This window comes from Rhagoletis zephyria, unplaced genomic scaffold (genome assembly GCF_001687245.7).
Source record: "Rhagoletis zephyria isolate East Lansing unplaced genomic scaffold, Rhagoletis_zephyria_1.1 Rzeph_scaffold_01503, whole genome shotgun sequence".
NCBI classification, from domain to species: Eukaryota; Metazoa; Arthropoda; class Insecta; order Diptera; family Tephritidae; genus Rhagoletis; species Rhagoletis zephyria.
The window spans coordinates 71778-84032 of record NW_016158587.1 but is presented as its reverse complement, the minus strand read 5'-3'; the positions used below and the strand labels follow the sequence as shown (position 1 = coordinate 84032).

The 12255-nt window shown below is 35.1% G+C and overlaps 1 long non-coding RNA gene across 1 annotated transcript in view; it reads left to right on the top strand.

Moving 5' to 3' along the window:
• LOC108364238 (uncharacterized) overlaps positions 1 to 10672 on the top strand; it is a 15114-nt gene extending 4442 nt beyond the window's left edge. The window contains exons 2-3 of the long non-coding RNA XR_001847735.1: positions 780 to 782; positions 10604 to 10672. This is a non-coding gene — a long non-coding RNA (uncharacterized LOC108364238). The remainder of the gene's footprint in view (positions 1 to 779; positions 783 to 10603) is intronic.
• Positions 10673 to 12255: the final 1583 nt, after the last annotated feature.

Genomic DNA, 12255 nt, shown 5'->3' with positions numbered 1-12255 from the left:
AAAAAAAAATAAAATTTGTAAAGACTGAAGAGAAATCTATCGAAAACATTCCTGAAAAAATTTTCTAAATACAATAGGTAATTAGTTATATGGATCCGAAAAAATGGCCGTTTGACCAAAATGTCAAAATTCTAGACCCTCCAACTCGGAGTGTGTTTGACCGATCCCATTGAAATTTTGTGTCATAACTACTATTTTTTAGGACTAACCTTGGTGCAAATTTCATCCCGATCGGAAGACATAGATTTCAAAAGTTGGGTTACTTGAGGTGAAATGCCCCATATACTTATTTAAAATATAATCAAACAAAAATTTCCCTCTTCACTTTCCCATTAACTATTCACAATAGAGCAGTTTTTTCACTTAACGACACTACCCTTCAGGCCGCGAATTTTTTAACCGACCTCGCTGAACTAGGATAAATAGCCGAGTTTGTGTTGTTGCTTTGCATGTATTTCGTTATTTAAGCGAGTGTTCATTTGCAGCTCGGTTGCTATCAGCCAAATCGGCCTATAAATAAGTTAGATATAGGATTTTTATTTTTTCCCCGGTAGACTTTTCGCTGGAAACGCCCATACGTATATGCTCATGATTATCGATTGTAATTGTTTTTGAGTGACAAGCGAAAATTATAACGCTTATATATCATGAAATTATACAATACAAAGAATGCAACTCATATATACATATTTGACACGCTAATAAAGAATTGCGAATCAATCTTTCAACCCTCTTATTCGAAAAAACTGAGTCGACAAGTGTTAGGAGTCTCAACCGAGTTGGTTACGGTCACCATTATTTTTTGTTTCTTGTTGTTGATTTCGGCAAAACTAATTTCGTTTGATTTGTTTAAAGTCCCACTACAACAATTGGTGCTTTTAACATACATCTACATATAATAACAATGTGTGGTGTGGTATGAATTTACACACTATACTTGTCAAGTTCTATTGACTTTTAAAATGAGGGTGTACGTTGCTCATATATGTAAGTGTACACAAAAGCGTTCATGAACTTCGAGTTAGGAGTATATTTACTATATATGTATATACTCCAAAGATATAAATACTGAAAATTCGCTTCAGATAATATGCCCTTTAAAATACAGGCTGTCTTCCAAAGCGTATCAATACAATGTTGGGATACTGTTATACTGCGGTATTCAGACTGTTTGTATATTCAGAGTTGCGACACATTGCAACCATATACATTGCATAATTTAAATATTCATTATAGTAATGAACAATTTCTCTGAATCTTCCTTTCTAAAACACCAATGGTAACCAATAACAAATGAAGCATAAACTTTGTTTCTGATGCGCTGATTGCTCTAGCGATGCGTTTCGATAACTTTTCATATGCGTTTTGGAAAAGCATACATTGTCAATATTGTGTAGTTCGGCGTTATGGAACACAATACTTTGTACGCATGCAAAGCAATTGAAGTTTTGGAAGTCAGCCACATTTAGGCAAGGTTTATGTACAGTATGTAATAAATAAACTTTCATAAATTGCACTTTATTTATATAATATTAACACCGACCTCAAAAAAGGGAAAGTTATCAATTCGTCGGAATATTTTTCCTTTTTTTACATATGCTAGCTGGGGATGTCGGGGCTTAGAAAATACCGGGATCCCGAAATCCCGGGATTAACCGATTTAAATCCCAGGATTGCTGGAAAATATTTTTTGTTAGCCAATTAAATTTTCATCACAAATATCCCCTCTCAAGGGCAAAACAAGCATTATTTCTAACATTGGTTGCGCTTTATGCGTTTGCAACACCGTTTTTTATAAAACCGCTGACTTTATATTTGGCAAAAAATGTTATGTAAACGCAACCAAATTTTTAGAGTAGAAAGAAAATATATTAGCCAAAATGACTGACACACACAGCAGTTCAGGTAAATAATTTAGCATATCCCTGCAAAAAATGGGACTAATCCGGGATGACTCTGGGAGCAATCGCAAAGGAGCATGCGACTAATACCACTTTTGATCTCTTTATATGAAATGAACTGATCGCTTTTGTTCGAGCATGTCCTATGAAGAGACTAATTGTTCACCTTTATACCCGAAAGGGTATAAAAAGCGACTAGTCACTTTTAAAAAATAAAAATAAAAATTTTCGCCAGCTGAGATTCGAACCGGGGTGCTCAGTTTTGTTAGGCGAATACTCTCTTTGTGTGCCAACGCCGCACATGAAATTTCATTGACTAAGAGCGTACATATCATTAAATCGTTAATAGTACCCGTTAGAGATGAGTTGGGGACTAATTGATCTCCAATTATACCCACAAGCGATGTACCCGTATGAGACTAGTTGGGACTAATTAATGCCCAATTGTACCCGATTGAGAGTAATCTCGGAATACTCTCTTTAGAGATTAGTCGCACAATTTTTTGCAGGGATTTGACGGAATTTGTTCTTTAATACGGTTTTTTTTCGTTTACAGCGTTTATTCCTCACAAGTAAAAATCAGAAAATGCAAAATCGGTTTGGTCACATTTTCTTGTCGCCCGGAACAAGAGTAAAGCCAAAGGAGGATCAACAAAAGGTTTGCACATTCACTTAAAAGTTCACAACATAAATATTTCCGAAACCCGTAAAAATTCCGGCGATGAATTATCGGAGCTTCCGCGCAAGCAGGTAAAGATGACATAATTTTTTAAAAGCAGCTTGGACAAAAGTCTTTTTGCAGTTTTGTCGCAAATGATCGCCGTTGACGGCATAACATTTTCTGCCTTTGTAAAGTAGGCGGATGTGCGAGCAATGATGAGTACTTGTGGGTTTGATTTGCCAAAATCACGAGACACCATAAGAAATATAGTATTGAAATATTACCAAAAAATTAAAGGCAATAGTATTGCCGAAATTGAATCACTGAAAATTAAGGGAACAAATTTTCTCTCGTATTTGACGAATGGACGTCGACATCGAATAGGCATTTACTCAACGTTAATCTGTTCGCTGAAAACAAATATTGGAATCTAGGTCTATTTCGCTACAGAACTTCGATGACTGCTGAAGTGTGCGTGGAAATATTGGCTAAACATTTAGAGGAAGTAAATCTGAATTTATCAAAGGATGTCGTCGCCATCACGACAGATGGTGAAAGTGGGGAGATTGATAGAGCCATACCAGCAATTATGCGTTGCACATGGCCTCCAGTTCTTGATATTTTATATAAAATGGAACCAAAAAAAATTAAACCCATGGTACGTGTTAAATATAATTATTCCTAAAATTTGATAATTTCAAAATTAATAGATTTTCAGAAAATGATGAGGCTGCAGATGGTGAATCAGAATTTGAAAATTTAGAGGATGAGGATGGCCTAGTAATGTGCGGTAGTGATAAACGTGCAAGGACTACAGAAAAATATAATTTTAGTTCTATTATAACGAAAGTTCGCATGTTTAGTAAAAAGAAAGTTTGCAATATTATGTTAAACTTGAGCACAAAAAAGAATTGAAGCTTATATTAGACTGTACAGACATGTTAGAAAGATTTATTTTGCTTGAATCCAGTACAAAAAATGCCATCATTGATCTTAAAATGATTCCTTGTTTGATCATGAGAATGATACAAAAATTTCAAGGTAAAACCGCTGTGAGGCAGCCTGAACATTTTTGAAGTTTTCCGCTTCAAATAAAAGAAAATTTGAATATTTTCATCTATTTGTTTTTTGTTTTACTTTTATTTGGCATTTGAGTCGCTCTGAAAATTTCAATTTTATAAAGTAGTATAGCAAATAATAAGTTATTGGTTGGAGTTTGATCACCAATTGGTTTACTTTATTAATTTCACTTTCTTTTATACCAAATTCTTACACTAACACTTACAAATTATTTACGAACTAGAATGTATACAAATATACTACTAATACCTACAAACTAACTACATAACTCTAAAATATGCTAAGTCAACATATGGTTGCAATAAATATATAAATATGTCAGTCGCATTGACAAACTGACGTTGTGGATCAGTTAGTCACTGCGACTGTCTTTGGCGGTGTCTTTGACCGTCCGCACAAGTGTAACAAGATCCTCGCTATGTGCGATGAATGCAGTCTTTGCATAAACTCCCGCTGAGTTCAATGTAACTGATTTGGGTAAACTGTTGTTTGTGTACATTCCTATTTGTTTATACATTACTTATGTGCACATGACAATTAAAGTAAAAAGGGCGATGTGCTTATGCTACAGTAGACCAACTTCAAAAAATAGATAATGGCCGACGAATTGAGCGAGCAGTTTTACCTTTAAATATTTGTATCATGGATCATGAGTATGATATTATTATTTTTCGCAAAAATCGAATGAAAATACTGCCACAAAACTTCAAAATGTATCTTGTGGTTCAATGTTACTACAACTACACAGATTAAAGTTTTATGAGTTAGAAACTCGAAAGGATAAAATAGTCAAAGATTCAAAGTACAAATTTTGCATAAAACGAAACTAGTTCATAGTTTTTATCTTTTTACTTGTAATATAAACATTTCTAAAATAAATGTATTTATTGATTGTTCTTCGTATTTTCTGTCTTTTTTTAGTACTTTATTTAGCTTTTTTTGCAATACCTAGTGCCTTTTTCGCTATTTTGTTTTGCCTTTTTGCAGTACCTAGTGCCTTTTCCTGCCGTTTTCGATATTTTATTTTGCCTTTTCCAGTCTATTTCGTTTTTTTATTTTGCCTATTTTATAGGTTTTTAGGTCCTAAAAATCCGTTCCCTGTTAATAACACTACCCTGCAGAAAATCAAACTTGTTCAGAACTTGCGCTGAGCTAGCCTGAAAAGGGACGGTATTGGTTCTTCATCTATCCCAAATCAATGCTTTCAACTGTCTTTTTAGCAGGGCGATGTCCTACGAAGTGACAATTGTCGCCCTCTGCAGAACATTTGAACTTGTTCTGAGCTGACTGAGATTAGATGGTTCTGAGACAGTTCATATAACAACAGTTCCTAGATAGTCCAAAAAGGGTCACCTCCGAGCTAGAAAAAATGTGGTTAGTTTTAAGATGGTTCTAAGAAGTATAGTATAGAACAGAGGTTCCCAAAATTTTTTTTCTCGTAGACCCCTTTCAAAAATTTACTGGTTTCGGTGGAACCCCTGCTGATACCTTTCTAAATATTCCCAAAGCTCGTAAAAAAATTAGATCTAACAATTGGGGTATTCACAACGGTGTCGCAAGTGTCGTATTGTTGTATGTCGTAAACTTTAAATACCTAAAAATGTAGTAACGCGAACCCAGTTACTACCAACTACTACTATCAAAGTCATATTATGCATTTTCGCAGTGTTAAAAAATAGGTGGTTTTGTTTTCAAGTCCTCTAAACATTTATTTCAGCTTTTAAAGTTTACGACATACAACAATACGACACTTGCGACACCGTTGTGAATCCCTCAAATGGAAATTTCCATCGCGGGTGAATTCAGAAACTAAACTCAGAGTGGCCAAAATAAAAGTAAAATATTTTCTTGTGTTCTACCTATAAAAATAATGTGACTACACACCTGTAATTTTTAAAAAATAGAGCTCGTAAATACATCAAAATACTCTCTCGCTCGGAAGAGTTTTATTTTTTAAGAGCACTGCGAGCGATAGCGTTATTTACATTATCTTCAAAAAGTTTATTTGTGTTAATGGCATCATTTTTATTTTTATCGCTCCGAGGCTTAAAGTGAGGCGAAAAATATATATCACATTTTTAAAATACAAAACAAGGCCAATTTATATAAGGTGGTATTACTAGCTCAGCTGATTTTCTGTATGTGTTTCGCCGCACGGCTTCTGATATCAAACTGAAAAATTTTGTTTGAATTTCTACAAACACTCTTACAGATTTTGACGGTTTATGCCGCCAAAGCAAAAACAAAATACATGTAAATTTTTGCTTTTGTACTCCTGCTATCTTCTTATATTAATTCGCCTTGACACAAAACTTAAAACATCAAAACGGCTAAGCTTTTTACGCCAAACTTTTAATTCAGAANCGCCTTGAGAGAAAAGTACGAGTTTAAAAAAATCGATGACAAATAACCAAGCAAGCAAGAGGCACAAAAAGTGTTCCACCATCCCATCTTCTTCAAGGCAAGATGGGCAAATGGACTTTTCATTTACGCCTATCACAGTCAGGTGTTTGTGTCAAGTGAAGTGACCAGTCAGAAGTCCAGCAAGTTGTCTGCAGTGTCGTCTGCTTAGTGAGAGCAAAAAATTNCCCTCAAATGGAAATTTCCATCGCGGGTGAATTCAGAAACTAAACTCAGAGTGGCCAAAATAAAAGTAAAATATTTTCTTGTGTTCTACCTATAAAAATAATGTGACTACACACCTGTAATTTTTAAAAAATAGAGCTCGTAAATACATCAAAATACTCTCTCGCTCGGAAGAGTTTTATTTTTTAAGAGCACTGCGAGCGATAGCGTTATTTACATTATCTTCAAAAAGTTTATTTGTGTTAATGGCATCATTTTTATTTTTATCGCTCCGAGGCTTAAAGTGAGGCGAAAAATATATATCACATTTTTAAAATACAAAACAAGGCCAATTTATATAAGGTGGTATTACTAGCTCAGCTGATTTTCTGTATGTGTTTCGCCGCACGGCTTCTGATATCAAACTGAAAAATTTTGTTTGAATTTCTACAAACACTCTTACAGATTTTGACGGTTTATGCCGCCAAAGCAAAAACAAAATACATGTAAATTTTTGCTTTTGTACTCCTGCTATCTTCTTATATTAATTCGCCTTGACACAAAACTTAAAACATCAAAACGGCTAAGCTTTTTACGCCAAACTTTTAATTCAGAACCTGACAATAGAGAAATCAAGGCGAATTTATATAAGGTGGTGTTACTAGCTCAGCTGATTTTGTGTATGTGTTTCGCCGCACGGCTTCTGATATCAAATTGAAAAATTTTGTTTGAATTTCTACACACACTCTTACAGATTTTGACAGTTTATGCCGCCAAAGCAAAAACAAAATACATGTAAATTTTTGTTTTTGTACTCCTGCTATCACTTTATATTAATTCGCCTTGAGAGAAAAGTACGAGTTTAAAAAAATCGATGACAAATAACCAAGCAAGCAAGAGGCACAAAAAGTGTTCCACCATCCCATCTTCTTCAAGGCAAGATGGGCAAATGGACTTTTCATTTACGCCTATCACAGTCAGGTGTTTGTGTCAAGTGAAGTGACCAGTCAGAAGTCCAGCAAGTTGTCTGCAGTGTCGTCTGCTTAGTGAGAGCAAAAAATTAAATAGACCTTGTGAGATTGAAGGCAGCATGAGTTTTGCCCACCTGCATCCCCTCGATGCCTCTCAGTCATTTCTGAGCAAAGTATTCACCCAGTTTCTGCTGGTGGCTTCGATTGCCGAAGGTGGGAGTGCTAAAACTGGTTGCGGACCGAGGAATGTCTGGTCTGAGCCAACTCTGGCCAAATGATCAGATGTCTCATAACCAGATACTCCAGAGTGACCGGGCACCGAGAGTAAAACAACCTCGTTATGTTCACCATCATATTTTAGTCGAGACTTGCATTACCGAACTAGTTTGGAAGAACTTAAATAGAGGGATGGTCAATGCCTTAAGTGCAGCTTGGTTGTCACTGCAGTCACGTANAATACATGTAAATTTTTTTTTGTACTCCTGCTATCTTCTTATATTAATTCGCCTTGACACAAAACTTAAAACATCAAAACGGCTAAGCTTTTTACGCCAAACTTTTAATTCAGAAACTGGCAATAGAGAAAACAAGGCGAATTTATATAAGGTGGTGTTACTAGCTCAACTGATTTTGTGTATGTGTTTCGCCGCATGGCTTCTGATATCAAATTGAAAAATTTTGTTTGAATTTCTACACACACTCTTACAGATTTTGACAGTTTATGCCGCCAAAGCAAAAACAAAATACATGTAAATTTTTGTTTTTGTACTCCTGCTATCACTTTATATTAATTCGCCTTGAGAGAAAAGTACGAGTTTAAAAAAATCGATGACAAATAACCAAGCAAGCAAGAGGCACAAAAAGTGTTCCACCATCCCATCTTCTTCAAGGCAAGATGGGCAAATGGACTTTTCATTTACGCCTATCACAGTCAGGTGTTTGTGTCAAGTGAAGTGACCAGTCAGAAGTCCAGCAAGTTGTCTGCAGTGTCGTCTGCTTAGTGAGAGCAAAAAATTAAATAGACCTTGTGAGATTGAAGGCAGCATGAGTTTTGCCCACCTGCATCCCCTCGATGCCTCTCAGTCATTTCTGAGCAAAGTATTCACCCAGTTTCTGCTGGTGGCTTCGATTGCCGAAGGTGGGAGTGCTAAAACTGGTTGCGGACCGAGGAATGTCTGGTCTGAGCCAACTCTGGCCAAATGATCAGATGTCTCATAACCAGATACTCCAGAGTGACCGGGCACCGAGAGTAAAACAACCTCGTTATGTTCACCATCATATTTTAGTCGAGACTTGCATTACCGAACTAGTTTGGAAGAACTTAAATAGAGGGATGGTCAATGCCTTAAGTGCAGCTTGGTTGTCACTGCAGTCACGTAAACTCCTTCCCCTCCACCTATGTTCCACCAAGTAGTCCATGGCTTTGAGTATTGCAATTACCTCAGCCTGGAAGACCGAAGCATATTCCCCTACAGAAAAGTGAAGCTTATCTCCATTAACCTCGAAAAAGACCCCAGATCATGACCCAGAGTTAGTTTTGGAGCCATCAGTGAAGATTGGACAATGTGAGAGTTCGGTCTCAGCGATGGAATTAAACCAGCATTCAGTCTCAGGGAGCTCAACATTATAGAATCTATTCAAAAAAGGTAATGGTGGCGTACTATCCTGTAGCATTGAAAAGACATAAGTGCTTAAATCTCTGAAGCGAGCAATTTTCGCCGCGCCCCACTCATTGTCATACCAGAATCCAGTTCTTTTTAGTCTACAGGTGGCCTTTAAGGCTTCCCCACGTATGAAAACACAAAGTGACGGTAAGTGCAGCAGTGCGTCAAGAGCACTATACACCACTCAAAAAAATTAAAGTTAAATAAAGAGGCTATCAAGCAACCATTTTGGTTCTTTACGTCGAAAGCAGATAAATTTTCGTGGACCCCCATTTACAACTTATGGACCCCCACATTTTTTTCACGTCACCGTGGACCCCCGTCGTCTTCCGTTGACCCCTGGGGGTCCACCTGGACCACTTTGGGTATCGCTGGTATAGAGCCTTTTCTTTAAAGAAGCACGCTTACAAGTTTGTAAATTTCATTTTATGTTTAAATAGCTATGTTTTTTGCACTAATTTACTTTTTGAGGCAAATTGTGCTTTAAAATTAGGAACATAAAGTATCAGTTATTCCTATATTTTCTAAAACCGTTATTCTTAAAAATTATTTATATTTGTTACGTATAACGTGTATTTCCGTGTTAATTATAATTGAAAATCTAAACTAAGTCGTGTGAAAAATGAGAAAAACGATGATATATTGAATGCTTTTTAGTGATAACTCAGCGTTAAATTGTATTAAATGTATTGAAAGGTAATACACAGACTCCCGGCATCGAATTAAGAATATACAGAATTTTAAATATTCACAAGGGTTTTCATGGTAAATATTTTTATTTAAGAATGACTCATAAGTATTATAACATAAACATATAAATTCACGTTTCACTGTTGGAAATTTTGTAGAATTCTAGAAACTGTTATAAAAACTTCAATATTTGAAATCAGAGTTTAGTTATAAGTATGCAGTTCTATAGCCCATTAAACTTTAGTATAATTAATCGCGCTGATTTTTTATAACTCTTTTTACGCAAGCTCTTGAAGGTATCCTCCTATTTAAATATTTTCGTTTAAGATGCAAGATTACACTTTATTACAATAAAATTTGATGGGCTACAAAACAGAATACTCAAAATATTTATAAAAAATCTCTCATTAAAAAGTTTGAAATTTGAAGACAGTTTTTAGAGTTCTATCAAGTTTGCAGCACAGTTAGGAATTTGAGTTTAAATGGTTTATGGAATATGATACATAGTACTTAAATAAAAACTTAACGAAAAATATTTAAAATGAAAAACCTTGGAAATTAAAAAAGAAAATTACTGCATAACTACACATTTCGGGTGCTCAGTGATATATTTAGGTTGAATGTCTAAATGATGGCTGGCGACCAACTTTGTTGAAAGCGATTAGTGGAAAGGCCGTTCAGCCAAAAGTAGAATGCAAAGTTGAACAATGCAATCTCCTTTATATGGTTAATATTTTGATATCTATTCTAATTATATAAAGAGAAGTCCCTTTTTTGTAACAGGTAATCTCGCGAACGGCTGGTCCGATTTGCATGAAATTTTGCATATAAATAGCTTTCAGCAACCACCATGTTTTAGGCAAAAAATTTACCTTTTTCCGGGAGGTGGACCAGGGACCGATCTATTCGAAAAAATCTTATTATGCTCCGATTTTCTTAAAACTTGGTATGTAGGTAACTTTTTACCTAGGTTAGCATATAGGATCCTTGTTTTCCGAGAAGTGGACCAGGGAACGATCTATTCGAAAAAATCGTATTTATGGTCAGATTTGCTTAAAATTTGGTATGTAGGTAGCTTTTTGCCTAGATTAGAATATAGGATCATTTTTTCCGCGAAGTGGACCAGAAACCGATCTATTCGAAAAATCGTGTCAATGGTCCGATTTGATTAACATTTTGTACGTAGGTAGCTTTTTGCCTGGATAAGCTTATAGGATCCTGTTTTCTAACTTTCATGCAATTTCGAATATAGCTTTGAGCAACCACCATATCAAGGGGCAAATTCGTCAAGAGGCAAGTTTTTTGCGACAATCAGAAACAACGGATACAGGCAAAATATAATAATAATAGATGCTTTCCATTTCCAGACAACCGGTCAGGTACGAGCATGATTTTTAATTTCGACCAAACTCAAATACATTGTCTGTTGGTCCAAATAATGAGACACGTATTTTTTCCTTTGGCTCGGAAAATTTTTTCGGCCGAATTAAACGCGATTTTGTTTTTCAGGCAAAAATCGATTATTCGAATTGACAGTGGAATTTTTTTTTAAAATGCCCATAACTTTGTCAAAATTTAATAGATTCCAACAATGTTTTTACTCAAATGTCAGTAATTCTTGTCACTTCAAGATAGAATGATATAATTATTGATTTGCATTACTTCAAATTTTTTATTTAACAATAAACAAAAAGTGCAAATTTTTGTTTAATTTAATTTCTCAAAAAGTGTATTTTTTTCTCTCAAACTTTTTTACCGGGAAAGAGACAGAGATGATTTTTTATAGAAAATTACGTTTTTGTGGCACATACTAAAATATTCTTATATTGTTTAACTAAATGGAACATATGTATGTAATATATCAGCAAAAAGTACAGCCGTGATCATTTTTTATGTATCAAATAGATATTAGAACACACTTTCCACCGTACAGTTTCGAAATACAAAATCACATTTTACCGCTTTTTATAATCGAAACTGTATGGTGTACCACCTCCAATACAAACCAAATTTTTCATACTGCATATCTCTCGAAGTGTTAACGGTAGAATACTGGAACTTGGTATGGCTATATATGAAATCAATTGCATACTCTTGAAAAAAATTTCGGACTATTGTAAAAGGGGGCGTTGAATGCAAATGTTGAACGCAAAATAGCCTCATGTAAATTCCCTATAACATTGATGACAACGCAACTAGCAACATATGAGTTTCAACTAGGGATGTTGCGAATGTGGAATTTTAGACATCCGCGGATGCGAATGCGGATGCGGATATTTAAAAGCTAACACCAGCGGATGCGGATGCGAATGCGGATATCATGTATTTTTAAGAAATAATTTAGGTGGGCAATTAGGTGATTTATGTAAATAAAAAATGGAAAGGTTAATGATTTTTAATAATCTGCCATATCCTGAGTTTTGCCCGAATAAAAATTCACCCGAAAGTTTGTATTCCGCCCATAGTAAATATGTACATGAAAACTAAAAGTGAAAAGTGAATCGGTTCGGGGAAAATTAAACTCATGATAAGACTGAATGTTTTTTTAGTACTTGAATTTAAAAATTGTAACATTCTACTTAATAAAAACTTTTGAAGGGTCGTAAATCAAACCTGTGCCATTATATAACTACTCGCTCGATGCGACAAACTTGAAACTTGGCAAAATTCTTTTCGATTGACACTGCACCAGTTGAGAGGACTTTCAGTTATATTTATTTATT